This window comes from Salmo salar, chromosome ssa12, assembly GCF_905237065.1.
Source record: "Salmo salar chromosome ssa12, Ssal_v3.1, whole genome shotgun sequence".
Classification (NCBI taxonomy): Eukaryota; Metazoa; Chordata; class Actinopteri; order Salmoniformes; family Salmonidae; genus Salmo; species Salmo salar.
The window spans coordinates 85414514-85442080 of NC_059453.1; the positions used below are offsets into that span (position 1 = coordinate 85414514).

At 44.1% G+C, this 27567-nt stretch overlaps 32 non-coding genes across 32 annotated transcripts; all 32 read right to left on the bottom strand.

The window, feature by feature from the left end:
• Window positions 1-2596: 2596 nt before the first annotated feature.
• Window positions 2597-2669, bottom strand: trnak-cuu (transfer RNA lysine (anticodon CUU)). Its single transcript has one exon. It is a non-coding gene; the product is annotated as a tRNA-Lys (tRNA).
• A 444-nt stretch (window positions 2670-3113) lies between these two features.
• Window positions 3114-3186, bottom strand: trnak-cuu (transfer RNA lysine (anticodon CUU)). Its single transcript has one exon. It is a non-coding gene; the product is annotated as a tRNA-Lys (tRNA).
• A 444-nt stretch (window positions 3187-3630) lies between these two features.
• Window positions 3631-3703, bottom strand: trnak-cuu (transfer RNA lysine (anticodon CUU)). The gene has a single exon. It is a non-coding gene; the product is annotated as a tRNA-Lys (tRNA).
• A 3028-nt stretch (window positions 3704-6731) lies between these two features.
• trnak-cuu (transfer RNA lysine (anticodon CUU)) lies at window positions 6732-6804 on the bottom strand. Its single transcript has one exon. It is a non-coding gene; the product is annotated as a tRNA-Lys (tRNA).
• Window positions 6805-9319: 2515 nt separating this feature from the next.
• On the bottom strand, window positions 9320-9392 carry trnak-cuu (transfer RNA lysine (anticodon CUU)). The gene has a single exon. It is a non-coding gene; the product is annotated as a tRNA-Lys (tRNA).
• Window positions 9393-10352: 960 nt separating this feature from the next.
• Window positions 10353-10425, bottom strand: trnak-cuu (transfer RNA lysine (anticodon CUU)). Its single transcript has one exon. It is a non-coding gene; the product is annotated as a tRNA-Lys (tRNA).
• Window positions 10426-12423: 1998 nt separating this feature from the next.
• trnak-cuu (transfer RNA lysine (anticodon CUU)) lies at window positions 12424-12496 on the bottom strand. The gene has a single exon. It is a non-coding gene; the product is annotated as a tRNA-Lys (tRNA).
• A 961-nt stretch (window positions 12497-13457) lies between these two features.
• On the bottom strand, window positions 13458-13530 carry trnak-cuu (transfer RNA lysine (anticodon CUU)). Its single transcript has one exon. It is a non-coding gene; the product is annotated as a tRNA-Lys (tRNA).
• Window positions 13531-13975: 445 nt separating this feature from the next.
• trnak-cuu (transfer RNA lysine (anticodon CUU)) lies at window positions 13976-14048 on the bottom strand. Its single transcript has one exon. It is a non-coding gene; the product is annotated as a tRNA-Lys (tRNA).
• A 962-nt stretch (window positions 14049-15010) lies between these two features.
• On the bottom strand, window positions 15011-15083 carry trnak-cuu (transfer RNA lysine (anticodon CUU)). The gene has a single exon. It is a non-coding gene; the product is annotated as a tRNA-Lys (tRNA).
• A 444-nt stretch (window positions 15084-15527) lies between these two features.
• On the bottom strand, window positions 15528-15600 carry trnak-cuu (transfer RNA lysine (anticodon CUU)). Its single transcript has one exon. It is a non-coding gene; the product is annotated as a tRNA-Lys (tRNA).
• Window positions 15601-16044: 444 nt separating this feature from the next.
• trnak-cuu (transfer RNA lysine (anticodon CUU)) lies at window positions 16045-16117 on the bottom strand. The gene has a single exon. It is a non-coding gene; the product is annotated as a tRNA-Lys (tRNA).
• A 444-nt stretch (window positions 16118-16561) lies between these two features.
• Window positions 16562-16634, bottom strand: trnak-cuu (transfer RNA lysine (anticodon CUU)). The gene has a single exon. It is a non-coding gene; the product is annotated as a tRNA-Lys (tRNA).
• Window positions 16635-17078: 444 nt separating this feature from the next.
• Window positions 17079-17151, bottom strand: trnak-cuu (transfer RNA lysine (anticodon CUU)). The gene has a single exon. It is a non-coding gene; the product is annotated as a tRNA-Lys (tRNA).
• A 444-nt stretch (window positions 17152-17595) lies between these two features.
• trnak-cuu (transfer RNA lysine (anticodon CUU)) lies at window positions 17596-17668 on the bottom strand. The gene has a single exon. It is a non-coding gene; the product is annotated as a tRNA-Lys (tRNA).
• Window positions 17669-18112: 444 nt separating this feature from the next.
• On the bottom strand, window positions 18113-18185 carry trnak-cuu (transfer RNA lysine (anticodon CUU)). The gene has a single exon. It is a non-coding gene; the product is annotated as a tRNA-Lys (tRNA).
• A 444-nt stretch (window positions 18186-18629) lies between these two features.
• trnak-cuu (transfer RNA lysine (anticodon CUU)) lies at window positions 18630-18702 on the bottom strand. Its single transcript has one exon. It is a non-coding gene; the product is annotated as a tRNA-Lys (tRNA).
• A 444-nt stretch (window positions 18703-19146) lies between these two features.
• On the bottom strand, window positions 19147-19219 carry trnak-cuu (transfer RNA lysine (anticodon CUU)). Its single transcript has one exon. It is a non-coding gene; the product is annotated as a tRNA-Lys (tRNA).
• A 444-nt stretch (window positions 19220-19663) lies between these two features.
• On the bottom strand, window positions 19664-19736 carry trnak-cuu (transfer RNA lysine (anticodon CUU)). The gene has a single exon. It is a non-coding gene; the product is annotated as a tRNA-Lys (tRNA).
• A 444-nt stretch (window positions 19737-20180) lies between these two features.
• Window positions 20181-20253, bottom strand: trnak-cuu (transfer RNA lysine (anticodon CUU)). Its single transcript has one exon. It is a non-coding gene; the product is annotated as a tRNA-Lys (tRNA).
• Window positions 20254-20700: 447 nt separating this feature from the next.
• trnak-cuu (transfer RNA lysine (anticodon CUU)) lies at window positions 20701-20773 on the bottom strand. Its single transcript has one exon. It is a non-coding gene; the product is annotated as a tRNA-Lys (tRNA).
• Window positions 20774-21217: 444 nt separating this feature from the next.
• On the bottom strand, window positions 21218-21290 carry trnak-cuu (transfer RNA lysine (anticodon CUU)). The gene has a single exon. It is a non-coding gene; the product is annotated as a tRNA-Lys (tRNA).
• A 961-nt stretch (window positions 21291-22251) lies between these two features.
• trnak-cuu (transfer RNA lysine (anticodon CUU)) lies at window positions 22252-22324 on the bottom strand. The gene has a single exon. It is a non-coding gene; the product is annotated as a tRNA-Lys (tRNA).
• Window positions 22325-22768: 444 nt separating this feature from the next.
• Window positions 22769-22841, bottom strand: trnak-cuu (transfer RNA lysine (anticodon CUU)). Its single transcript has one exon. It is a non-coding gene; the product is annotated as a tRNA-Lys (tRNA).
• Window positions 22842-23285: 444 nt separating this feature from the next.
• trnak-cuu (transfer RNA lysine (anticodon CUU)) lies at window positions 23286-23358 on the bottom strand. The gene has a single exon. It is a non-coding gene; the product is annotated as a tRNA-Lys (tRNA).
• A 445-nt stretch (window positions 23359-23803) lies between these two features.
• Window positions 23804-23876, bottom strand: trnak-cuu (transfer RNA lysine (anticodon CUU)). The gene has a single exon. It is a non-coding gene; the product is annotated as a tRNA-Lys (tRNA).
• A 443-nt stretch (window positions 23877-24319) lies between these two features.
• trnak-cuu (transfer RNA lysine (anticodon CUU)) lies at window positions 24320-24392 on the bottom strand. Its single transcript has one exon. It is a non-coding gene; the product is annotated as a tRNA-Lys (tRNA).
• A 444-nt stretch (window positions 24393-24836) lies between these two features.
• trnak-cuu (transfer RNA lysine (anticodon CUU)) lies at window positions 24837-24909 on the bottom strand. The gene has a single exon. It is a non-coding gene; the product is annotated as a tRNA-Lys (tRNA).
• A 444-nt stretch (window positions 24910-25353) lies between these two features.
• On the bottom strand, window positions 25354-25426 carry trnak-cuu (transfer RNA lysine (anticodon CUU)). The gene has a single exon. It is a non-coding gene; the product is annotated as a tRNA-Lys (tRNA).
• A 444-nt stretch (window positions 25427-25870) lies between these two features.
• trnak-cuu (transfer RNA lysine (anticodon CUU)) lies at window positions 25871-25943 on the bottom strand. Its single transcript has one exon. It is a non-coding gene; the product is annotated as a tRNA-Lys (tRNA).
• A 444-nt stretch (window positions 25944-26387) lies between these two features.
• trnak-cuu (transfer RNA lysine (anticodon CUU)) lies at window positions 26388-26460 on the bottom strand. The gene has a single exon. It is a non-coding gene; the product is annotated as a tRNA-Lys (tRNA).
• A 962-nt stretch (window positions 26461-27422) lies between these two features.
• On the bottom strand, window positions 27423-27495 carry trnak-cuu (transfer RNA lysine (anticodon CUU)). Its single transcript has one exon. It is a non-coding gene; the product is annotated as a tRNA-Lys (tRNA).
• Between the last annotated feature and the right edge of the window lie 72 nt (window positions 27496-27567).

Sequence of the window (27567 nt, forward strand, 5' to 3'; positions counted from 1 at the left end):
AGAGAAAAGGAGCTCCCAACGTGGGGCTCGAACCCACGACCCTGAGATTAAGAGTCTCATGCTCTACTGACTGAGCTAGCCAGGCACCTCGATGATATTAATGACTTGTTTCGAATATCGAACAGCTCTGTTTGTGCAAAATATGGTGATCAGTGAGAGTGTTTTTAATGGATCCTGTGGTGCAATTGTTAGCGTGTAGTAGTTATACATCAGTATGCATCAAATCGATGACAAGGTTGTGAGTTTGAGCCTCACCAGGAGCAAGTATTTTTCTTGAACACTCTGCTTATCTATTTCTTGTCCAGTAAAGGAGCATTTATTCCAGCCATTTAGGAGGACGTTTCATAAGTAATAGGTATGTCATTGAGATAAAATGTCAGAGAGCAGGCAAAGCTAGGATTCAAATTCATAGTCTTCTGTATCACCAGCAATGCCTGACACTTCAGCAATGCAGGGTGGCAAGCCTGCTCGAAGGTCCAAACGAATGGCTGTTTGCAAAGTGAGTTGGTGCTTCGGCGGAGAAAAGGACCGCCCAACGTGGGGCTCGAACCCACGACTCTGAGATTAAGAGTCTCATGCTCAACCGACTGAGCTAGCCAGGCACCTCGATGATATTAATGACTTGTTTCGAATATCGAACAGCTCTGTTTGTGCAAAATATGGTGATCAGTGAGAGTGTTTTTAATGGATCCTGTGGTGCAATCGTTAGCGTGTAGTAGTTATACATCAGTATGCATCAAATCGATGACAAGGTTGTGAGTTTGAGCCTCACCAGGAGCAAGTATTTTTCTTGAACACTCTGCTTATCTATTTCTTGTCCAGTAAAGGAGCATTTATTCCAGCCATTTAGGAGGACGTTTCACAAGTAATAGGTATGTCATTGAGATAAAATGTCAGAGAGCAGGCAAAGGTAGGATTCAAATTCATAGTCTTCTGTATCACCAGCAATGCCTGACACTTCAGCAATGCAGGGTGGCAAGCCTGCTCGAAAGTCCAAACGAATGGCTGTTTGCAAAGTGAGTTGGTTCTTCGGCAGAGAAAAGGAGCTCCCAACGTGGGGCTCGAACCCACGACCCTGAGATTAAGAGTCTCATGCTCTACTGACTGAGCTAGCCAGGCACCTCGATGATATTAATGACTAGTTTCGAATATCGAACAGCTCTGTTTGTGCAAAATATGGTGATCAGTGAGAGTGTTTTTAATGGATCCTGTGGTGCAATCGTTAGCGTGTAGTAGTTATACATCAGTATGCATCAAATCGATGACAAGGTTGTGAGTTTGAGCCTCACCAGGAGCAAGTATTTTTCTTGAACACTCTGCTTATCTATTTCTTGTCCAGTAAAGGAGCATTTATTCCAGCCATTTAGGAGGACGTTTCATAAGTAATAGGTATGTCATTGAGATAAAATGTCAGAGAGCAGGCAAAGCTAGGATTCAAATTCATAGTCTTCTGTATCACCAGCAATGCCTGACACTTCAGCAATGCAGGGTGGCAAGCCTGCTCGAAGGTCCAAACGAATGGCTGTTTGCAAAGTGAGTTGGTGCTTCGGCGGAGAAAAGGACCGCCCAACGTGGGGCACGAACCCACGACCCTGAGATTAAGAGTCTCATGCTCAACCGACTGAGCTAGCCAGGAACCTCGATGATATTAATGACTTGTTTCGAATATCGAACAGCTCTGTTTGTGCAAAATATGGTGAGCAGTGAGAGTGTTTTTAATGGATCCTGTGGTGCAATCGTTAGCGTGTAGTAGTTATACATCAGTATGCATCAAATCCATGACAAGGTTGTGAGTTTGAGCCTCACCAGGAGCAAGTATTTTTCTTGAACACTCTGCTTATCTATTTCTTGTCCAGTAAAGGAGCATTTATTCCAGCCATTTAGGAGGACGTTTCATAAGTAATAGGTATGTCATTGAGATAAAATGTCAGAGAGCAGGCAAAGCTAGGATTCAAATTCATAGTCTTCTGTATCACCAGCTATGCCTGACACTTCAGCAACGCAGGGTGGCAAGCCTGCTCGAAAGTCCAAACGAATGGCTGTTTGCAAAGTGAGTTGGTGCTTCGGCGGAGAAAAGGACCGCCCAACGTGGGGCTCAAACCCACGACCCTGAGATTAAGAGTCTCATGCTCTACCGACTGAGCTAGCCAGGCATCTCAATAGTTTATTGACTTGGTTCGAATATCGAACAGCTCTGTTTGTGCAAAATATGGTGATTAGTGAGAGTGTTTTTAATGGATCCTGTGGTGCAATCGTTAGCGTGTAGTAGTTATACATCAGTATGCATCAAATCGATGACAAGGTTGTGAGTTTGAGCCTCACCAGGAGCAAGTATTTTTCTTGAACACTCTGCTTATCTATTTCTTGTCCAGTAAAGGAGCATTTATTCAATCCATTTCGGAGGACGTTTCATAAGTAATAGGTATGTCATTGAGATAAAATGTCAGAGAGCAGGCAAAGCTAGGATTCAAATTCATAGTCTTCTGTATCACCAGCAATGCCTGAAACTTCAGCAATGCAGGGTGGCAAGCCTGCTCGAAAGTCGAAACGAATGGCTCTTTGCAAAGTGAGTTGGTGCTTCGTCGGAGAAAAGGACCGCCCAACGTGGGGCTCGAACCCACGACCCTGAGATTAAGAGTCTCATGCTCTACCGACTGAGCTAGCCAGGCACCTCGATGATATTAATGACTTGTTTCGAATATCGAACAGCTCTGTTTGTGCAAAATATGGTGATCAGTGAGAGTGTTTTTAATGGATCCTGTGGTGCAATCGTTAGCGTGTAGTAGTTATACATCAGTATGCATCAAATCGATGACAAGGTTGTGAGTTTGAGCCTCACCAGGAGCAAGTATTTTTCTTGAACACTCTGCTTATCTATTTCTTGTCCAGTAAAGGAGCATTTATTCCAGCCATTTAGGAGGACGTTTCATAAGTAATAGGTATGTCATTGAGATAAAATGTCAGAGAGCAGGCAAAGCTAGGATTCAAATTCATAGTCTTCTGTATCACCAGCTATGCCTGACACTTCAGCAACGCAGGGTGGCAAGCCTGCTCGAAAGTCCAAACGAATGGCGGTTTGCAAAGTGAGTTGGTGCTTCGGCGGAGAAAAGGACCGCCCAACGTGGGGCTCGAACCCACGACCCTGAGATTAAGAGTCTCATGCTCTACCGACTGAGCTAGCCAGGCATCTCAATCGTTTATTGACTTGTTTCGAATATCGAACAGCTCTGTTTGTGCAAAAATATGGTGATCAGTGAGAGTGTTTTTAATGGATCCTGTGGTGCAATCGTTAGCGTGAGGTACTTATACATCAGTATGCATCAAATCGATGACAAGGTTGTGAGTTTGAGCCTCACCAGGAGCAAGTATTTTTCTTGAACACTCTGCTTATCTATTTCTTGTCCAGTAAAGGAGCATTTATTCCAGCCATTTAGGAGGACGTTTCATAAGTAATAGGTATGTCATTGAGATAAAATGTCAGAGAGCAGGCAAAGCTAGGATTCAAATTCATAGTCTTCTGTATCACCAGCAATGCCTGACACTTCAGCAATGCAGGGTGGCAAGCCTGCTCGAAAGTCCAAACGAATGGCTGTTTGCAAAGTGAGTTGGTGCTTCGGCGGAGAAAAGGACCGCCCAACGTGGGGCTCGAACCCACGACCCTGAGATTAAGAGTCTCATGCTCTACCGACTGAGCTAGCCAGGCATCTCGATAGTTTATTGACTTGGTTCGAATATCGAACAGCTCTGTTTGTGCAAAAATATGGTGATCAGTGAGAGTGTTTTTAATGGATCCTGTGGTGCAATCGTTAGCGTGTAGTACTTATACACCAGTATGCATCAAATCGATGACAAGGTTGTGAGTTTGAGCCTCACCAGGAGCAAGTATTTTTCTTGAACACTCTGCTTATCTATTTCTTGTCCAGTAAAGGAGCATTTATTCCAGCCATTTAGGAGGACGTTTCACAAGTAATAGGTATGTCATTGAGATAAAATGTCAGAGAGCAGGCAAAGCTAGGATTCAAATTCATAGTCTTCTGTATCACCAGCAATGCCTGACACTTCAGCAATGCAGGGTGGCAAGCCTGCTCGAAAGTCCAAACGAATGGCTGTTTGCAAAGTGAGTTGGTGCTTCGGCGGAGAAAAGGAGCGCCCAACGTGGGGCTCGAACCCACGACCCTGAGATTAAGAGTCTCATGCTCTACTGACTGAGCTAGCCAGGCACCTCGATGATATTAATGACTTGTTTCGAATATCGAACAGCTCTGTTTGTGCAAAATATGGTGATCAGTGAGAGTGTTTTTAATGGATCCTGTGGTGCAATCGTTAGCGTGTAGTAGTTATACATCAGTATGCATCAAATCGATGACAAGGTTGTGAGTTTGAGCCTCACCAGGAGCAAGTATTTTTCTTGAACACTCTGCTTATCTATTTCTTGTCCAGTAAAGGAGCATTTATTCCAGCCATTTAGGAGGACGTTTCATAAGTAATAGGTATGTCATTGAGATAAAATGTCAGAGAGCAGGCAAAGCTAGGATTCAAATTCATAGTCTTCTGTATCACCAGCTATGCCTGACACTTCAGCAACGCAGGGTGGCAAGCCTGCTCGAAAGTCCAAACGAATGGCTGTTTGCAAAGTGAGTTGGTGCTTCGGCGGAGAAAAGGACCGCCCAACGTGGGGCTCGAACCCACGACCCTGAGATTAAGAGTCTCATGCTCTACCGACTGAGCTAGCCAGGAACCTCGATGATATTAATGACTTGTTTCGAATATCGAACAGCTCTGTTTGTGCAAAATATGGTGATCAGTGAGAGTGTTTTTAATGGATCCTGTGGTGCAATCGTTAGCGTGTAGTAGTTATACATCAGTATGCATCAAATCGATGACAAGGTTGTGAGTTTGAGCCTCACCAGGAGCAAGTATTTTTCTTGAACACTCTGCTCATCTATTTCTTGTCCAGTAAAGGAGCATTTATTCAAGCCATTTAGGAGGACGTTTCATAAGTAATAGGTATGTCATTGAGATAAAATGTCAGAGAGCAGGCAAAGCTAGGATTCAAATTCATAGTCTTCTGTATCACCAGCAATGCCTGACACTTCAGCAATGCAGGGTGGCAAGCCTGCTCGAAAGTCGAAACGAATGGCTGTTTGCAAAGTGAGTTGGTGCTTCGGCAGAGAAAAGGACCGCCCAACGTGGGGCTCGAAACCACGACCCTGAGATTAAGAGTCTCATGCTCTACCGACTGAGCTAGCCAGGCACCTCAATGATATTAATGACTTGTTTCGAATATCGAACAGCTCTGTTTGTGCAAAATATGGTGATCAGTGAGAGTGTTTTTAATGGATCCTGTGGTGCAATCGTTAGCGTGTAGTAGTTATACATCAGTATGCATCAAATCGATGACAAGGTTGTGAGTTTGAGCCTCACCAGGAGCAAGTATTTTTCTTGAACACTCTGCTTATCTATTTCTTGTCCAGTAAAGGAGCATTTATTCCAGCCATTTAGGAGGACGTTTCATAAGTAATAGGTATGTCATTGAGATAAAATGTCAGAGAGCAGGCAAAGCTAGGATTCAAATTCATAGTCTTCTGTATCACCAGCAATGCCTGACACTTCAGCAACGCAGGGTGCAAGCCTGCTCGAAGGTCCAAACGAATGGCTGTTTGCAAAGTGAGTTGGTGCTTCGGCGGAGAAAAGGACCGCCCAACGTGGGGCTCGAACCCACGACCCTGAGATTAAGAGTCTCATGCTCTACCGACTGAGCTAGCCAGGAACCTCGATGATATTAATGACTTGTTTCGAATATCGAACAGCTCTGTTTGTGCAAAATATGGTGATCAGTGAGAGTGTTTTTAATGGATCCTGTGGTGCAATCGTTAGCGTGTAGTAGTTATACATCAGTATGCATCAAATCGATGACAAGGTTGTGAGTTTGAGCCTCACCAGGAGCAAGTATTTTTCTTGAACACTCTGCTTATCTATTTCTTGTCCAGTAAAGGAGCATTTATTCCAGCCATTTAGGAGGACGTTTCATAAGTAATAGGTATGACATTGAGATAAAATGTCAGAGAGCAGGCAAAGCTAGGATTCAAATTCATAGTCTTCTGTATCACCAGCTATGCCTGACACTTCAGCAACGCAGGGTGGCAAGCCTGCTCGAAAGTCCAAACGAATGGCAGTTTGCAAAGTGAGTTGGTGCTTCGGCGGAGAAAAGGACCGCCCAACGTGGGGCTCAAACCCACGACCCTGAGATTAAGAGTCTCATGCTCTACCGACTGAGCTAGCCAGGAATCTCAATAGTTTATTGACTTGGTTCGAATATCGAACAGCTCTGTTTGTGCAAAAATATGGTGATCAGTGAGAGTGTTTTTAATGGATCCTGTGGTGCAATCGTTAGCGTGTAGTACTTATACATCAGTATGCATCAAATCGATGACAAGGTTGTGAGTTTGAGCCTCACCAGGAGCAAGTATTTTTCTTGAACACTCTGCTTATCTATTTCTTGTCCAGTAAAGGAGCATTTATTCAATCCATTTCGGAGGACGTTTCATAAGTAATAGGTATGTCATTGAGATAAAATGTCAGAGAGCAGGCAAAGCTAGGATTCAAATTCATAGTCTTCTGTATCACCAGCAATGCCTGACACTTCAGCAATGCAGGGTGGCAAGCCTGCTCGAAAGTCGAAACGAATGGCTGTTTGCAAAGTGAGTTGGTTCTTCGGCGGAGAAAAGGAGCGCCCAACGTGGGGCTCGAACCCACGACCCTGAGATTAAGAGTCTCATGCTCTACCGACTGAGCTAGCCAGGCACCTCGATGATATTAATGACTTGTTTCGAATATCGAACAGCTCTGTTTGTGCAAAATATGGTGATCAGTGAGAGTGTTTTTAATGGATCCTGTGGTGCAATCGTTAGCGTGTAGTAGTTATACATCAGTATGCATCAAATCGATGACAAGGTTGTGAGTTTGAGCCTCACCAGGAGCAAGTATTTTTCTTGAACACTCTGCTTATCTATTTCTTGTCCAGTAAAGGAGCATTTATTCCAGCCATTTAGGAGGACGTTTCATAAGTAATAGGTATGTCATTGAGATAAAATGTCAGAGAGCAGGCAAAGCTAGGATTCAAATTCATAGTCTTCTGTATCACCAGCAATGCCTGACACTTCAGCAATGCAGGGTGGCAAGCCTGCTCGAAAGTCCAAACGAATGGCTGTTTGCAAAGTGAGTTGGTTCTTCGGCGGAGAAAAGGACCGCCCAACGTGGGGCTCGAACCCACGACCCTGAGATTAAGAGTCTCATGCTCTACCGACTGAGCTAGCCAGGAACCTCGATGATATTAATGACTTGTTTCGAATATCGAACAGCTCTGTTTGTGCAAAATATGGTGATCAGTGAGAGTGTTTTTAATGGATCCTGTGGTGCAATCGTTAGCGTGTAGTAGTTATACATCAGTATGCATCAAATCGATGACAAGGTTGTGAGTTTGAGCCTCACCAGGAGCAAGTATTTTTCTTGAACACTCTGCTTATCTATTTCTTGTCCAGTAAAGGAGCATTTATTCCAGCCATTTAGGAGGACGTTTCATAAGTAATAGGTATGACATTGAGATAAAATGTCAGAGAGCAGGCAAAGCTAGGATTCAAATTCATAGTCTTCTGTATCACCAGCAATGCCTGACACTTCAGCAACGCAGGGTGGCAAGCCTGCTCGAAAGTCCAAACGAATGGCAGTTTGCAAAGTGAGTTGGTTCTTCGGCGGAGAAAAGGACCGCCCAACGTGGGGCTCAAACCCACGACCCTGAGATTAAGAGTCTCATGCTCTACCGACTGAGCTAGCCAGGCACCTCGATGATAGTTTATTGACTTGGTTCGAATATCGAACAGCTCTGTTTGTGCAAAAATATGGTGATCAGTGAGAGTGTTTTTAATGGATCCTGTGGTGCAATCGTTAGCGTGTAGTAGTTATACATCAGTATGCATCAAATCGATGACAAGGTTGTGAGTTTGAGCCTCACCAGGAGCAAGTATTTTTCTTGAACACTCTGCTTATCTATTTCTTGTCCAGTAAAGGAGCATTTATTCAAGCCATTTAGGAGGACGTTTCATAAGTAATAGGTATGTCATTGAGATAAAATGTCAGAGAGCAGGCAAAGCTAGGATTCAAATTCATAGTCTTCTGTATCACCAGCAATGCCTGACACTTCAGCAATGCAGGGTGGCAAGCCTGCTCGAAAGTCCAAACGAATGGCTGTTTGCAAAGTGAGTTGGTTCTTCGGCGGAGAAAAGGAGCGCCCAACGTGGGGCTCGAACCCACGACCCTGAGATTAAGAGTCTCATGCTCTACTGACTGAGCTAGCCAGGCACCTCGATGATATTAATGACTTGTTTCGAATATCGAACAGCTCTGTTTGTGCAAAATATGGTGATCAGTGAGAGTGTTTTTAATGGATCCTGTGGTGCAATCGTTAGCGTGTAGTAGTTATACATCAGTATGCATCAAATCGATGACAAGGTTGTGAGTTTGAGCCTCACCAGGAGCAAGTATTTTTCTTGAACACTCTGCTTATCTATTTCTTGTCCAGTAAAGGAGCATTTATTCCAGCCATTTAGGAGGACGTTTCATAAGTAATAGGTATGTCATTGAGATAAAATGTCAGAGAGCAGGCAAAGCTAGGATTCAAATTCATAGTCTTCTGTATCACCAGCTATGCCTGACACTTCAGCAACGCAGGGTGGCAAGCCTGCTCGAAAGTCCAAACGAATGGCTGTTTGCAAAGTGAGTTGGTGCTTCGGCGGAGAAAAGGACCGCCCAACGTGGGGCTCGAACCCACGACCCTGAGATTAAGAGTCTCATGCTCAACCGACTGAGCTTGCCAGGAACCTCGATGATATTAATGACTTGTTTCGAATATCGAACAGCTCTGTTTGTGCAAAATATGGTGATCAGTGAGAGTGTTTTTAATGGATCCTGTGGTGCAATTGTTAGCGTGTAGTAATTATACATCAGTATGCATCAAATCGATGACAAGGTTGTGAGTTTGAGCCTCACCAGGAGCAAGTATTTTTCTTGAACACTCTGCTTATCTATTTCTTGTCCAGTAAAGGAGCATTTATTCCAGCCATTTAGGAGGACGTTTCATAAGTAATAGGTATGTCATTGAGATAAAATGTCAGAGAGCAGGCAAAGCTAGGATTCAAATTCATAGTCTTCTGTATCACCAGCTATGCCTGACACTTCAGCAATGCAGGGTGGCAAGCCTGCTCGAAAGTCCAAACGAATGGCTGTTTGCAAAGTGAGTTGGTTCTTCGGCGGAGAAAAGGACCGCCCAACGTGGGGCTCGAACCCACGACCCTGAGATTAAGAGTCTCATGCTCTACCGACTGAGCTAGCCAGGCATCTCGATAGTTTAATGACTTGTTTCGAATATCGAACAGCTCTGTTTGTGCAAAATATGGTGATTAGTGAGAGTGTTTTTAATGGATCCTGTGGTGCAATCGTTAGCGTGTAGTAGTTATACATCAGTATGCATCAAATCGATGACAAGGTTGTGAGTTTGAGCCTCACCAGGAGCAAGTATTTTTCTTGAACACTCTGCTTATCTATTTCTTGTCCAGTAAAGGAGCATTTATTCCAGCCATTTAGGAGGACGTTTCACAAGTAATAGGTATGTCATTGAGATAAAATGTCAGAGAGCAGGCAAAGGTAGGATTCAAATTCATAGTCTTCTGTATCACCAGCAATGCCTGACACTTCAGCAATGCAGGGTGGCAAGCCTGCTCGAAAGTCGAAACGAATGGCTGTTTGCAAAGTGAGTTGGTGCTTCGGCGGAGAAAAGGACCGCCCAACGTGGGGCTCGAACCCACGACCCTGAGATTAAGAGTCTCATGCTCTACCGACTGAGCTAGCCAGGAACCTCGATGATATTAATGACTTGTTTCGAATATCGAACAGCTCTGTTTGTGCAAAATATGGTGATCAGTGAGAGTGTTTTTAATGGATCCTGTGGTGCAATCGTTAGCGTGTAGTAGTTATACATCAGTATGCATCAAATCGATGACAAGGTTGTGAGTTTGAGCCTCACCAGGAGCAAGTATTTTTCTTGAACACTCTGCTTATCTATTTCTTGTCCAGTAAAGGAGCATTTATTCAATCCATTTCGGAGGACGTTTCATAAGTAATAGGTATGTCATTGAGATAAAATGTCAGAGAGCAGGCAAAGCTAGGATTCAAATTCATAGTCTTCTGTATCACCAGCTATGCCTGACACTTCAGCAATGCAGGGTGGCAAGCCTGCTCGAAAGTCGAAACGAATGGCTGTTTGCAAAGTGAGTTGGTGCTTCGGCGGAGAAAAGGACCGCCCAACGTGGGGCTCGAACCCACGACCCTGAGATTAAGAGTCTCATGCTCTACCGACTGAGCTAGCCAGGCACCTCGATGATATTAATGACTTGTTTCGAATATCGAACAGCTCTGTTTGTGCAAAATATGGTGATCAGTGAGAGTGTTTTTAATGGATCCTGTGGTGCAATCGTTAGCGTGTAGTAGTTATACATCAGTATGCATCAAATCGATGACAAGGTTGTGAGTTTGAGCCTCACCAGGAGCAAGTATTTTTCTTGAACACTCTGCTTATCTATTTCTTGTCCAGTAAAGGAGCATTTATTCCAGCCATTTAGGAGGACGTTTCATAAGTAATAGGTATGTCATTGAGATAAAATGTCAGAGAGCAGGCAAAGCTAGGATTCAAATTCATAGTCTTCTGTATCACCAGCAATGCCTGACACTTCAGCAATGCAGGGTGGCAAGCCTGCTCGAAAGTCCAAACGAATGGCTGTTTGCAAAGTGAGTTGGTGCTTCGGCGGAGAAAAGGACCGCCCAACGTGGGGCTCGAACCCACGACCCTGAGATTAAGAGTCTCATGCTCTACCGACTGAGCTAGCCAGGAACCTCGATGATATTAATGACTTGTTTCGAATATCGAACAGCTCTGTTTGTGCAAAATATGGTGATCAGTGAGAGTGTTTTTAATGGATCCTGTGGTGCAATCGTTAGCGTGTAGTAGTTATACATCAGTATGCATCAAATCGATGACAAGGTTGTGAGTTTGAGCCTCACCAGGAGCAAGTATTTTTCTTGAACACTCTGCTTATCTATTTCTTGTCCAGTAAAGGAGCATTTATTCCAGCCATTTAGGAGGACGTTTCACAAGTAATAGGTATGTCATTGAGATAAAATGTCAGAGAGCAGGCAAAGCTAGGATTCAAATTCATAGTCTTCTGTATCACCAGCAATGCCTGACACTTCAGCAATGCAGGGTGGCAAGCCTGCTCGAAAGTCCAAACGAATGGCAGTTTGCAAAGTGAGTTGGTGCTTCGGGCGGAGAAAAGGACCGCCCAACGTGGGGCTCGAACCCACGACCCTGAGATTAAGAGTCTCATGCTCTACCGACTGAGCTAGCCAGGAATCTCCATAGTTTATTGACTTGGTTCGAATATCGAACAGCTCTGTTTGTGCAAAAATATGGTGATCAGTGAGAGTGTTTTTAATGGATCCTGTGGTGCAATCGTTAGCGTGTAGTAGTTATACATCAGTATGCATCAAATCGATGACAAGGTTGTGAGTTTGAGCCTCACCAGGAGCAAGTATTTTTCTTGAACACTCTGCTTATCTATTTCTTGTCCAGTAAAGGAGCATTTATTCCAGCCATTTAGGAGGACGTTTCATAAGTAATAGGTATGTCATTGAGATAAAATGTCAGAGAGCAGGCAAAGCTAGGATTCAAATTCATAGTCTTCTGTATCACCAGCAATGCCTGACACTTCAGCAACGCAGGGTGGCAAGCCTGCTCGAAAGTCCAAACGAATGGCAGTTTGCAAAGTGAGTTGGTGCTTCGGGCGGAGAAAAGGACCGCCCAACGTGGGGCTCGAACCCACGACCCTGAGATTAAGAGTCTCATGCTCTACCGACTGAGCTAGCCAGGAATCTCAATGATATTAATGACTTGTTTCGAATATCGAACAGCTCTGTTTGTGCAAAAATATGGTGATCAGTGAGAGTGTTTTTAATGGATCCTGTGGTGCAATCGTTAGCGTGTAGTAGTTATACATCAGTATGCATCAAATCGATGACAAGGTTGTGAGTTTGAGCCTCACCAGGAGCAAGTATTTTTCTTGAACACTCTGCTTATCTATTTCTTGTCCAGTAAAGGAGCATTTATTCAATCCATTTCGGAGGACGTTTCATAAGTAATAGGTATGTCATTGAGATAAAATGTCAGAGAGCAGGCAAAGCTAGGATTCAAATTCATAGTCTTCTGTATCACCAGCTATGCCTGACACTTCAGCAATGCAGGGTGGCAAGCCTGCTCGAAAGTCGAAACGAATGGCTGTTTGCAAAGTGAGTTGGTGCTTCGGCGGAGAAAAGGACCGCCCAACGTGGGGCTCGAACCCACGACCCTGAGATTAAGAGTCTCATGCTCTACCGACTGAGCTAGCCAGGCACCTCGATGATATTAATGACTTGTTTCGAATATCGAACAGCTCTGTTTGTGCAAAATATGGTGATCAGTGAGAGTGTTTTTAATGGATCCTGTGGTGCAATCGTTAGCGTGTAGTAGTTATACATCAGTATGCATCAAATCGATGACAAGGTTGTGAGTTTGAGCCTCACCAGGAGCAAGTATTTTTCTTGAACACTCTGCTTATCTATTTCTTGTCCAGTAAAGGAGCATTTATTCCAGCCATTTAGGAGGACGTTTCATAAGTAATAGGTATGTCATTGAGATAAAATGTCAGAGAGCAGGCAAAGCTAGGATTCAAATTCATAGTCTTCTGTATCACCAGCAATGCCTGACACTTCAGCAATGCAGGGTGGCAAGCCTGCTCGAAAGTCCAAACGAATGGCTGTTTGCAAAGTGAGTTGGTTCTTCGGCGGAGAAAAGGACCGCCCAACGTGGGGCTCGAACCCACGACCCTGAGATTAAGAGTCTCATGCTCTACCGACTGAGCTAGCCAGGAACCTCGATGATATTAATGACTTGTTTCGAATATCGAACAGCTCTGTTTGTGCAAAATATGGTGATCAGTGAGAGTGTTTTTAATGGATCCTGTGGTGCAATCGTTAGCGTGTAGTAGTTATACATCAGTATGCATCAAATCGATGACAAGGTTGTGAGTTTGAGCCTCACCAGGAGCAAGTATTTTTCTTGAACACTCTGCTTATCTATTTCTTGTCCAGTAAAGGAGCATTTATTCCAGCCATTTAGGAGGACGTTTCATAAGTAATAGGTATGTCATTGAGATAAAATGTCAGAGAGCAGGCAAAGCTAGGATTCAAATTCATAGTCTTCTGTATCACCAGCAATGCCTGACACTTCAGCAATGCAGGGTGGCAAGCCTGCTCGAAAGTCCAAACGAATGGCTGTTTGCAAAGTGAGTTGGTGCTTCGGCGGAGAAAAGGACCGCCCAACGTGGGGCTCGAACCCACGACCCTGAGATTAAGAGTCTCATGCTCTACCGACTGAGCTAGCCAGGCATCTCAGATAGTTTATTGACTTGTTTCGAATATCGAACAGCTCTGTTTGTGCAAAAATATGGTGATCAGTGAGAGTGTTTTTAATGGATCCTGTGGTGCAATCGTTAGCGTGTAGTAGTTATACATCAGTATGCATCAAATCGATGACAAGGTTGTGAGTTTGAGCCTCACCAGGAGCAAGTATTTTTCTTGAACACTCTGCTTATCTATTTCTTGTCCAGTAAAGGAGCATTTATTCAAGCCATTTAGGAGGACGTTTCACAAGTAATAGGTATGTCATTGAGATAAAATGTCAGAGAGCAGGCAAAGCTAGGATTCAAATTCATAGTCTTCTGTATCACCAGCAATGCCTGACACTTCAGCAATGCAGGGTGGCAAGCCTGCTCGAAAGTCCAAACGAATGGCTGTTTGCAAAGTGAGTTGGTGCTTCGGCGGAGAAAAGGAGCGCCCAACGTGGGGCTCGAACCCACGACCCTGAGATTAAGAGTCTCATGCTCTACCGACTGAGCTAGCCAGGCACCTCGATGATATTAATGACTTGTTTCGAATATCGAACAGCTCTGTTTGTGCAAAATATGGTGATCAGTGAGAGTGTTTTTAATGGATCCTGTGGTGCAATCGTTAGCGTGTAGTAGTTATACATCAGTATGCATCAAATCGATGACAAGGTTGTGAGTTTGAGCCTCACCAGGAGCAAGTATTTTTCTTGAACACTCTGCTTATCTATTTCTTGTCCAGTAAAGGAGCATTTATTCCAGCCATTTAGGAGGACGTTTCATAAGTAATAGGTATGTCATTGAGATAAAATGTCAGAGAGCAGGCAAAGCTAGGATTCAAATTCATAGTCTTCTGTATCACCAGCTATGCCTGACACTTCAGCAACGCAGGGTGGCAAGCCTGCTCGAAAGTCCAAACGAATGGCTGTTTGCAAAGTGAGTTGGTTCTTCGGCGGAGAAAAGGACCGCCCAACGTGGGGCTCGAACCCACGACCCTGAGATTAAGAGTCTCATGCTCTACCGACTGAGCTAGCCAGGAACCTCGATGATATTAATGACTTGTTTCGAATATCGAACAGCTCTGTTTGTGCAAAATATGGTGATCAGTGAGAGTGTTTTTAATGGATCCTGTGGTGCAATCGTTAGCGTGTAGTAGTTATACATCAGTATGCATCAAATCGATGACAAGGTTGTGAGTTTGAGCCTCACCAGGAGCAAGTATTTTTCTTGAACACTCTGCTTATCTATTTCTTGTCCAGTAAAGGAGCATTTATTCCAGCCATTTAGGAGGACGTTTCATAAGTAATAGGTATGTCATTGAGATAAAATGTCAGAGAGCAGGCAAAGCTAGGATTCAAATTCATAGTCTTCTGTATCACCAGCTATGCCTGACACTTCAGCAATGCAGGGTGGCAAGCCTGCTCGAAAGTCCAAACGAATGGCTGTTTGCAAAGTGAGTTGGTTCTTCGGGCGGAGAAAAGGACCGCCCAACGTGGGGCTCGAACCCACGACCCTGAGATTAAGAGTCTCATGCTCTACCGACTGAGCTAGCCAGGCATCTCAATGAGTTTAATGACTTGTTTCGAATATCGAACAGCTCTGTTTGTGCAAAATATGGTGATCAGTGAGAGTGTTTTTAATGGATCCTGTGGTGCAATCGTTAGCGTGTAGTAGTTATACATCAGTATGCATCAAATCGATGACAAGGTTGTGAGTTTGAGCCTCACCAGGAGCAAGTATTTTTCTTGAACACTCTGCTTATCTATTTCTTGTCCAGTAAAGGAGCATTTATTCCAGCCATTTAGGAGGACGTTTCATAAGTAATAGGTATGTCATTGAGATAAAATGTCAGAGAGCAGGCAAAGGTAGGATTCAAATTCATAGTCTTCTGTATCACCAGCTATGCCTGACACTTCAGCAATGCAGGGTGGCAAGCCTGCTCGAAAGTCCAAACGAATGGCTGTTTGCAAAGTGAGTTGGTTCTTCGGCGGAGAAAAGGACCGCCCAACGTGGGGCTCGAACCCACGACCCTGAGATTAAGAGTCTCATGCTCTACCGACTGAGCTAGCCAGGCATCTCGATGATATTAATGACTTGTTTCGAATATCGAACAGCTCTGTTTGTGCAAAATATGGTGATCAGTGAGAGTGTTTTTAATGGATCCTGTGGTGCAATCGTTAGCGTGTAGTAGTTATACATCAGTATGCATCAAATCGATGACAAGGTTGTGAGTTTGAGCCTCACCAGGAGCAAGTATTTTTCTTGAACACTCTGCTTATCTATTTCTTGTCCAGTAAAGGAGCATTTATTCCAGCCATTTAGGAGGACGTTTCATAAGTAATAGGTATGTCATTGAGATAAAATGTCAGAGAGCAGGCAAAGCTAGGATTCAAATTCATAGTCTTCTGTATCACCAGCTATGCCTGACACTTCAGCAATGCAGGGTGGCAAGCCTGCTCGAAAGTCCAAACGAATGGCTGTTTGCAAAGTGAGTTGGTGCTTCGGCGGAGAAAAGGAGCGCCCAACGTGGGGCTCGAACCCACGACCCTGAGATTAAGAGTCTCATGCTCTACCGACTGAGCTAGCCAGGCACCTCGATGATATTAATGACTTGTTTCGAATATCGAACAGCTCTGTTTGTGCAAAATATGGTGATCAGTGAGAGTGTTTTTAATGGATCCTGTGGTGCAATCGTTAGCGTGTAGTAGTTATACATCAGTATGCATCAAATCGATGACAAGGTTGTGAGTTTGAGCCTCACCAGGAGCAAGTATTTTTCTTGAACACTCTGCTTATCTATTTCTTGTCCAGTAAAGGAGCATTTATTCCAGCCATTTAGGAGGACGTTTCATAAGTAATAGGTATGTCATTGAGATAAAATGTCAGAGAGCAGGCAAAGCTAGGATTCAAATTCATAGTCTTCTGTATCACCAGCAATGCCTGACACTTCAGCAACGCAGGGTGGCAAGCCTGCTCGAAAGTCCAAACGAATGGCTGTTTGCAAAGTGAGTTGGTGCTTCGGCGGAGAAAAGGACCGCCCAACGTGGGGCTCGAACCCACGACCCTGAGATTAAGAGTCTCATGCTCTACCGACTGAGCTAGCCAGGCATCTCGATGATATTAATGACTTGTTTCGAATATCGAACAGCTCTGTTTGTGCAAAATATGGTGATCAGTGAGAGTGTTTTTAATGGATCCTGTGGTGCAATCGTTAGCGTGTAGTAGTTATACATCAGTATGCATCAAATCGATGACAAGGTTGTGAGTTTGAGCCTCACCAGGAGCAAGTATTTTTCTTGAACACTCTGCTTATCTATTTCTTGTCCAGTAAAGGAGCATTTATTCAAGCCATTTAGGAGGACGTTTCATAAGTAATAGGTATGTCATTGAGATAAAATGTCAGAGAGCAGGCAAAGCTAGGATTCAAATTCATAGTCTTCTGTATCACCAGCAATGCCTGACACTTCAGCAATGCAGGGTGGCAAGCCTGCTCGAAAGTCGAAACGAATGGCTGTTTGCAAAGTGAGTTGGTGCTTCGGCGGAGAAAAGGACCGCCCAACGTGGGGCTCGAACCCACGACCCTGAGATTAAGAGTCTCATGCTCTACCGACTGAGCTAGCCAGGCATCTCGATGATATTAATGACTTGTTTCGAATATCGAACAGCTCTGTTTGTGCAAAATATGGTGATCAGTGAGAGTGTTTTTAATGGATCCTGTGGTGCAATCGTTAGCGTGTAGTAGTTATACATCAGTATGCATCAAATCGATGACAAGGTTGTGAGTTTGAGCCTCACCAGGAGCAAGTATTTTTCTTGAACACTCTGCTTATCTATTTCTTGTCCAGTAAAGGAGCATTTATTCCAGCCATTTAGGAGGACGTTTCATAAGTAATAGGTATGTCATTGAGATAAAATGTCAGAGAGCAGGCAAAGCTAGGATTCAAATTCATAGTCTTCTGTATCACCAGCAATGCCTGACACTTCAGCAATGCAGGGTGGCAAGCCTGCTCGAAAGTCCAAACGAATGGCTGTTTGCAAAGTGAGTTGGTGCTTCGGCGGAGAAAAGGACCGCCCAACGTGGGGCTCGAACCCACGACCCTGAGATTAAGAGTCTCATGCTCTACCGACTGAGCTAGCCAGGCATCTCGATATATTATTGACTTGGTTCGAATATCGAACAGCTCTGTTTGTGCAAAAATATGGTGATCAGTGAGAGTGTTTTTAATGGATCCTGTGGTGCAATCGTTAGCGTGTAGTAGTTATACATCAGTATGCATCAAATCGATGACAAGGTTGTGAGTTTGAGCCTCACCAGGAGCAAGTATTTTTCTTGAACACTCTGCTTATCTATTTCTTGTCCAGTAAAGGAGCATTTATTCAAGCCATTTAGGAGGACGTTTCATAAGTAATAGGTATGTCATTGAGATAAAATGTCAGAGAGCAGGCAAAGCTAGGATTCAAATTCATAGTCTTCTGTATCACCAGCTATGCCTGACACTTCAGCAATGCAGGGTGGCAAGCCTGCTCGAAAGTCGAAACGAATGGCTGTTTGCAAAGTGAGTTGGTGCTTCGGCGGAGAAAAGGAGCGCCCAACGTGGGGCTCGAACCCACGACCCTGAGATTAAGAGTCTCATGCTCTACCGACTGAGCTAGCCAGGCACCTCGATGATATTAATGACTTGTTTCGAATATCGAACAGCTCTGTTTGTGCAAAATATGGTGATCAGTGAGAGTGTTTTTAATGGATCCTGTGGTGCAATCGTTAGCGTGTAGTAGTTATACATCAGTATGCATCAAATCGATGACAAGGTTGTGAGTTTGAGCCTCACCAGGAGCAAGTATTTTTCTTGAACACTCTGCTTATCTATTTCTTGTCCAGTAAAGGAGCATTTATTCCAGCCATTTAGGAGGACGTTTCATAAGTAATAGGTATGTCATTGAGATAAAATGTCAGAGAGCAGGCAAAGCTAGGATTCAAATTCATAGTCTTCTGTATCACCAGCAATGCCTGACACTTCAGCAATGCAGGGTGGCAAGCCTGCTCGAAAGTCCAAACGAATGGCTGTTTGCAAAGTGAGTTGGTGCTTCGGCGGAGAAAAGGACCGCCCAACGTGGGGCTCGAACCCACGACCTTGAGATTAAGAGTCTCATGCTCTACCGACTGAGCTAGCCAGGCACCTCGATGATATTAATGACTTGTTTCGAATATCGAACAGCTCTGTTTGTGCAAAATATGGTGATCAGTGAGAGTGTTTTTAATGGATCCTGTGGTGCAATCGTTAGCGTGTAGTAGTTATACATCAGTATGCATCAAATCGATGACAAGGTTGTGAGTTTGAGCCTCACCAGGAGCAAGTATTTTTCTTGAACACTCTGCTTATCTATTTCTTGTCCAGTAAAGGAGCATTTATTCCAGCCATTTAGGAGGACGTTTCATAAGTAATAGGTATGTCATTGAGATAAAATGTCAGAGAGCAGGCAAAGCTAGGATTCAAATTCATAGTCTTCTGTATCACCAGCTATGCCTGACACTTCAGCAACGCAGGGTGGCAAGCCTGCTCGAAAGTCCAAACGAATGGCTGTTTGCAAAGTGAGTTGGTTCTTCGGCGGAGAAAAGGACCGCCCAACGTGGGGCTCGAACCCACGACCCTGAGATTAAGAGTCTCATGCTCTACCGACTGAGCTAGCCAGGCACCTCGATGATATTAATGACTTGTTTCGAATATCGAACAGCTCTGTTTGTGCAAAATATGGTGATCAGTGAGAGTGTTTTTAATGGATCCTGTGGTGCAATCGTTAGCGTGTAGTAGTTATACATCAGTATGCATCAAATCGATTACAAGGTTGTGAGTTTGAGCCTCACCAGGAGCAAGTATTTTTCTTGAACACTCTGCTTATCTATTTCTAGTCCAGTAAAGGAGCATTTATTCAATCCATTTCGGAGGACGTTTCATAAGTAATAGGTATGTCATTGAGATAAAATGTCAGAGAGCAGGCAAAGCTAGGATTCAAATTCATAGTCTTCTGTATCACCAGCAATGCCTGACACTTCAGCAATGCAGGGTGGCAAGCCTGCTCGAAAGTCGAAACGAATGGCTGTTTGCAAAGTGAGTTGGTGCTTCGGCGGAGAAAAGGACCGCCCAACGTGGGGCTCGAACCCACGACCCTGAGATTAAGAGTCTCATGCTCTACCGACTGAGCTAGCCAGGCACCTCGATGATATTAATGACTTGTTTCGAATATCGAACAGCTCTGTTTGTGCAAAATATGGTGATCAGTGAGAGTGTTTTTAATGGATCCTGTGGTGCAATCGTTAGCGTGTAGTAGTTATACATCAGTATGCATCAAATCGATGACAAGGTTGTGAGTTTGAGCCTCACCAGGAGCAAGTATTTTTCTTGAACACTCTGCTTATCTATTTCTTGTCCAGTAAAGGAGCATTTATTCCAGCCATTTAGGAGGACGTTTCATAAGTAATAGGTATGTCATTGAGATAAAATGTCAGAGAGCAGGCAAAGCTAGGATTCAAATTCATAGTCTTCTGTATCACCAGCAATGCCTGACACTTCAGCAACGCAGGGTGGCAAGCCTGCTCGAAAGTCCAAACGAATGGCTGTTTGCAAAGTGAGTTGGTGCTTCGGCGGAGAAAAGGACCGCCCAACGTGGGGCTCGAACCCACGACCCTGAGATTAAGAGTCTCATGCTCTACCGACTGAGCTAGCCAGGCATCTCGATGATAGTTTATTGACTTGTTTCGAATATCGAACAGCTCTGTTTGTGCAAAAATATGGTGATCAGTGAGAGTGTTTTTAATGGATCCTGTGGTGCAATCGTTAGCGTGTAGTAGTTATACATCAGTATGCATCAAATCGATGACAAGGTTGTGAGTTTGAGCCTCACCAGGAGCAAGTATTTTTCTTGAACACTCTGCTTATCTATTTCTTGTCCAGTAAAGGAGCATTTATTCCAGCCATTTAGGAGGACGTTTCACAAGTAATAGGTATGTCATTGAGATAAAATGTCAGAGAGCAGGCAAAGCTAGGATTCAAATTCATAGTCTTCTGTATCACCAGCAATGCCTGACACTTCAGCAATGCAGGGTGGCAAGCCTGCTCGAAAGTCGAAACGAATGGCTGTTTGCAAAGTGAGTTGGTGCTTCGGCGGAGAAAAGGACCGCCCAACGTGGGGCTCGAACCCACGACCCTGAGATTAAGAGTCTCATGCTCTACCGACTGAGCTAGCCAGGCATCTCGATGATATTAATGACTTGTTTCGAATATCGAACAGCTCTGTTTGTGCAAAATATGGTGATCAGTGAGAGTGTTTTTAATGGATCCTGTGGTGCAATCGTTAGCGTGTAGTAGTTATACATCAGTATGCATCAAATCGATGACAAGGTTGTGAGTTTGAGCCTCACCAGGAGCAAGTATTTTTCTTGAACACTCTGCTTATCTATTTCTTGTCCAGTAAAGGAGCATTTATTCCAGCCATTTAGGAGGACGTTTCATAAGTAATAGGTATGTCATTGAGATAAAATGTCAGAGAGCAGGCAAAGCTAGGATTCAAATTCATAGTCTTCTGTATCACCAGCTATGCCTGACACTTCAGCAACGCAGGGTGGCAAGCCTGCTCGAAAGTCCAAACGAATGGCTGTTTGCAAAGTGAGTTGGTTCTTCGGCGGAGAAAAGGACCGCCCAACGTGGGGCTCGAACCCACGACCCTGAGATTAAGAGTCTCATGCTCTACCGACTGAGCTAGCCAGGCACCTCGATGATATTAATGACTTGTTTCGAATATCGAACAGCTCTGTTTGTGCAAAATATGGTGATCAGTGAGAGTGTTTTTAATGGATCCTGTGGTGCAATCGTTAGCGTGTAGTAGTTATACATCAGTATGCATCAAATCGATGACAAGGTTGTGAGTTTGAGCCTCACCAGGAGCAAGTATTTTTCTTGAACACTCTGCTTATCTATTTCTTGTCCAGTAAAGGAGCATTTATTCCAGCCATTTAGGAGGACGTTTCATAAGTAATAGGTATGTCATTGAGATAAAATGTCAGAGAGCAGGCAAAGCTAGGATTCAAATTCATAGTCTTCTGTATCACCAGCAATGCCTGACACTTCAGCAACGCAGGGTGGCAAGCCTGCTCGAAAGTCGAAACGAATGGCTGTTTGCAAAGTGAGTTGGTGCTTCGGCGGAGAAAAGGACCGCCCAACGTGGGGCTCGAACCCACGACCCTGAGATTAAGAGTCTCATGCTCTACCGACTGAGCTAGCCAGGAACCTCGATGATATTAATGACTTGTTTCGAATATCGAACAGCTCTGTTTGTGCAAAATATGGTGATCAGTGAGAGTGTTTTTAATGGATCCTGTGGTGCAATCGTTAGCGTGTAGTAGTTATACATCAGTATGCATCAAATCGATGACAAGGTTGTGAGTTTGAGCCTCACCAGGAGCAAGTATTTTTCTTGAACACTCTGCTTATCTATTTCTTGTCCAGTAAAGGAGCATTTATTCCAGCCATTTAGGAGGACGTTTCATAAGTAATAGGTATGTCATTGAGATAAAATGTCAGAGAGCAGGCAAAGCTAGGATTCAAATTCATAGTCTTCTGTATCACCAGCAATGCCTGACACTTCAGCAATGCAGGGTGGCAAGCCTGCTCGAAAGTCCAAACGAATGGCTGTTTGCAAAGTGAGTTGGTTCTTCGGCGGAGAAAAGGACCGCCCAACGTGGGGCTCGAACCCACGACCCTGAGATTAAGAGTCTCATGCTCTACCGACTGAGCTAGCCAGGCATCTCGATGATATTAATGACTTGTTTCGAATATCGAACAGCTCTGTTTGTGCAAAATATGGTGATCAGTGAGAGTGTTTTTAATGGATCCTGTGGTGCAATCGTTAGCGTGTAGTAGTTATACATCAGTATGCATCAAATCGATGACAAGGTTGTGAGTTTGAGCCTCACCAGGAGCAAGTATTTTTCTTGAACACTCTGCTTATCTATTTCTTGTCCAGTAAAGGAGCATTTATTCCAGCCATTTAGGAGGACGTTTCATAAGTAATAGGTATGTCATTGAGATAAAATGTCAGAGAGCAGGCAAAGGTAGGATTCAAATTCATAGTCTTCTGTATCACCAGCTATGCCTGACACTTCAGCAATGCAGGGTGGCAAGCCTGCTCGAAAGTCGAAACGAATGGCTGTTTGCAAAGTGAGTTGGTGCTTCGGCGGAGAAAAGGAGCGCCCAACGTGGGGCTCGAACCCACGACCCTGAGATTAAGAGTCTCATGCTCTACCGACTGAGCTAGCCAGGCACCTCGATGATATTAATGACTTGTTTCGAATATCGAACAGCTCTGTTTGTGCAAAATATGGTGATCAGTGAGAGTGTTTTTAATGGATCCTGTGGTGCAATCGTTAGCGTGTAGTAGTTATACATCAGTATGCATCAAATCGATGACAAGGTTGTGAGTTTGAGCCTCACCAGGAGCAAGTATTTTTCTTGAACACTCTGCTTATCTATTTCTTGTCCAGTAAAGGAGCATTTATTCCAGCCATTTAGGAGGACGTTTCATAAGTAATAGGTATGTCATTGAGATAAAATGTCAGAGAGCAGGCAAAGCTAGGATTCAAATTCATAGTCTTCTGTATCACCAGCAATGCCTGACACTTCAGCAATGCAGGGTGGCAAGCCTGCTCGAAAGTCGAAACGAATGGCTGTTTGCAAAGTGAGTTGGTTCTTCGGCGGAGAAAAGGACCGCCCAACGTGGGGCTCGAACCCACGACCCTGAGATTAAGAGTCTCATGCTCTACCGACTGAGCTAGCCAGGCATCTCGATGATATTTAATGACTTGTTTCGAATATCGAACAGCTCTGTTTGTGCAAAATATGGTGATCAGTGAGAGTGTTTTTAATGGATCCTGTGGTGCAATCGTTAGCGTGTAGTAGTTATACATCAGTATGCATCAAATCGATGACAAGGTTGTGAGTTTGAGCCTCACCAGGAGCAAGTATTTTTCTTGAACACTCTGCTTATCTATTTCTTGTCCAGTAAAGGAGCATTTATTCCAGCCATTTAGGAGGACGTTTCATAAGTAATAGGTATGTCATTGAGATAAAATGTCAGAGAGCAGGCAAAGCTAGGATTCAAATTCATAGTCTTCTGTATCACCAGCTATGCCTGACACTTCAGCAATGCAGGGTGGCAAGCCTGCTCGAAAGTCCAAACGAATGGCTGTTTGCAAAGTGAGTTGGTGCTTCGGCGGAGAAAAGGACCGCCCAACGTGGGGCTCGAACCCACGACCCTGAGATTAAGAGTCTCATGCTCTACCGACTGAGCTAGCCAGGCATCTCGATATATTATTGACTTGTTTCGAATATCGAACAGCTCTGTTTGTGCAAAATATGGTGATCAGTGAGAGTGTTTTTAATGGATCCTGTGGTGCAATCGTTAGCGTGTAGTAGTTATACATCAGTATGCATCAAATCGATGACAAGGTTGTGAGTTTGAGCCTCACCAGGAGCAAGTATTTTTCTTGAACACTCTGCTTATCTATTTCTTGTCCAGTAAAGGAGCATTTATTCAAGCCATTTAGGAGGACGTTTCATAAGTAATAGGTATGTCATTGAGATAAAATGTCAGAGAGCAGGCAAAGCTAGGATTCAAATTCATAGTCTTCTGTATCACCAGCAATGCCTGACACTTCAGCAACGCAGGGTGGCAAGCCTGCTCGAAAGTCGAAACGAATGGCTGTTTGCAAAGTGAGTTGGTGCTTCGGCGGAGAAAAGGAGCGCCCAACGTGGGGCTCGAACCCACGACCCTGAGATTAAGAGTCTCATGCTCTACCGACTGAGCTAGCCAGGCACCTCGATGATATTAATGACTTGTTTCGAATATCGAACAGCTCTGTTTGTGCAAAATATGGTGATCAGTGAGAGTGTTTTTAATGGATCCTGTGGTGCAATCGTTAGCGTGTAGTAGTTATACATCAGTATGCATCAAATCGATGACAAGGTTGTGAGTTTGAGCCTCACCAGGAGCAAGTATTTTTCTTGAACACTCTGCTTATCTATTTCTTGTCCAGTAAAGGAGCATTTATTCCAGCCATTTAGGAGGACGTTTCATAAGTAATAGGTATGTCATTGAGATAAAATGTCAGAGAGCAGGCAAAGCTAGGATTCAAATTCATAGTCTTCTGTATCACCAGCAATGCCTGACACTTCAGCAATGCAGGGTGGCAAGCCTGCTCGAAAGTCCAAACGAATGGCTGTTTGCAAAGTGAGTTGGTGCTTCGGCGGAGAAAAGGAGCGCCCAACGTGGGGCTCGAACCCACGACCCTGAGATTAAGAGTCTCATGCTCTACCGACTGAGCTAGCCAGGCACCTCGATGATATTAATGACTTGTTTCGAATATCGAACAGCTCTGTTTGTGCAAAATATGGTGATCAGTGAGAGTGTTTTTAATGGATCCTGTGGTGCAATCGTTAGCGTGTAGTAGTTATACATCAGTATGCATCAAATCGATGACAAGGTTGTGAGTTTGAGCCTCACCAGGAGCAAGTATTTTTCTTGAACACTCTGCTTATCTATTTCTTGTCCAGTAAAGGAGCATTTATTCCAGCCATTTAGGAGGACGTTTCATAAGTAATAGGTATGTCATTGAGATAAAATGTCAGAGAGCAGGCAAAGCTAGGATTCAAATTCATAGTCTTCTGTATCACCAGCAATGCCTGACACTTCAGCAATGCAGGGTGGCAAGCCTGCTCGAAAGTCCAAACGAATGGCTGTTTGCAAAGTGAGTTGGTTCTTCGGCGGAGAAAAGGACCGCCCAACGTGGGGCTCGAACCCACGACCCTGAGATTAAGAGTCTCATGCTCTACCGACTGAGCTAGCCAGGCACCTCGATGATATTAATGACTTGTTTCGAATATCGAACAGCTCTGTTTGTGCAAAATATGGTGATCAGTGAGAGTGTTTTTAATGGATCCTGTGGTGCAATCGTTAGCGTGTAGTAGTTATACATCAGTATGCATCAAATCGATGACAAGGTTGTGAGTTTGAGCCTCACCAGGAGCAAGTATTTTTCTTGAACACTCTGCTTATCTATTTCTTGTCCAGTAAAGGAGCATTTATTCCAGCCATTTAGGAGGACGTTTCATAAGTAATAGGTATGTCATTGAGATAAAATGTCAGAGAGCAGGCAAAGGTAGGATTCAAATTCATAGTCTTCTGTATCACCAGCAATGCCTGACACTTCAGCAATGCAGGGTGGCAAGCCTGCTCGAAAGTCGAAACGAATGGCTGTTTGCAAAGTGAGTTGGTGCTTCGGCGGAGAAAAGGACCGCCCAACGTGGGGCTCGAACCCACGACCCTGAGATTAAGAGTCTCATGCTCTACCGACTGAGCTAGCCAGGCATCTCGATGATATTAATGACTTGTTTCGAATATCGAACAGCTCTGTTTGTGCAAAATATGGTGATCAGTGAGAGTGTTTTTAATGGATCCTGTGGTGCAATCGTTAGCGTGTAGTAGTTATACATCAGTATGCATCAAATCGATGACAAGGTTGTGAGTTTGAGCCTCACCAGGAGCAAGTATTTTTCTTGAACACTCTGCTTATCTATTTCTTGTCCAGTAAAGGAGCATTTATTCAAGCCATTTAGGAGGACGTTTCATAAGTAATAGGTATGTCATTGAGATAAAATGTCAGAGAGCAGGCAAAGCTAGGATTCAAATTCATAGTCTTCTGTATCACCAGCAATGCCTGACACTTCAGCAATGCAGGGTGGCAAGCCTGCTCGAAAGTCGAAACGAATGGCTGTTTGCAAAGTGAGTTGGTGCTTCGGCGGAGAAAAGGACCGCCCAACGTGGGGCTCGAACCCACGACCCTGAGATTAAGAGTCTCATGCTCTACCGACTGAGCTAGCCAGGCACCTCAATGATATTAATGACTTGTTTCGAATATCGAACAGCTCTGTTTGTGCAAAATATGGTGATCAGTGAGAGTGTTTTTAATGGATCCTGTGGTGCAATCGTTAGCGTGTAGTAGTTATACATCAGTATGCATCAAATCGATGACAAGGTTGTGAGTTTGAGCCTCACCAGGAGCAAGTATTTTTCTTGAACACTCTGCTTATCTATTTCTTGTCCAGTAAAGGAGCATTTATTCCAGCCATTTAGGAGGACGTTTCACAAGTAATAGGTATGTCATTGAGATAAAATGTCAGAGAGCAGGCAAAGGTAGGATTCAAATTCATAGTCTTCTGTATCACCAGCTATGCCTGACACTTCAGCAATGCAGGGTGGCAAGCCTGCTCGAAAGTCGAAACGAATGGCTGTTTGCAAAGTGAGTTGGTGCTTCGGCGGAGAAAAGGACCGCCCAACGTGGGGCTCGAACCCACGACCCTGAGATTAAGAGTCTCATGCTCTACCGACTGAGCTAGCCAGGAACCTCGATGATATTTAATGACTTGTTTCGAATATCGAACAGCTCTGTTTGTGCAAAATATGGTGATCAGTGAGAGTGTTTTTAATGGATCCTGTGGTGCAATCGTTAGCGTGTAGTAGTTATACATCAGTATGCATCAAATCGATGACAAGGTTGTGAGTTTGAGCCTCACCAGGAGCAAGTATTTTTCTTGAACACTCTGCTCATCTATTTCTTGTCCAGTAAAGGAGCATTTATTCAAGCCATTTAGGAGGACGTTTCACAAGTAATAGGTATGTCATTGAGATAAAATGTCAGAGAGCAGGCAAAGCTAGGATTCAAATTCATAGTCTTCTGTATCACCAGCAATGCCTGACACTTCAGCAATGCAGGGTGGCAAGCCTGCTCGAAAGTCGAAACGAATGGCTGTTTGCAAAGTGAGTTGGTGCTTCGGCGGAGAAAAGGACCGCCCAACGTGGGGCTCGAACCCACGACCCTGAGATTAAGAGTCTCATGCTCTACCGACTGAGCTAGCCAGGCACCTCGATGATATTAATGACTTGTTTCGAATATCGAACAGCTCTGTTTGTGCAAAATATGGTGATCAGTGAG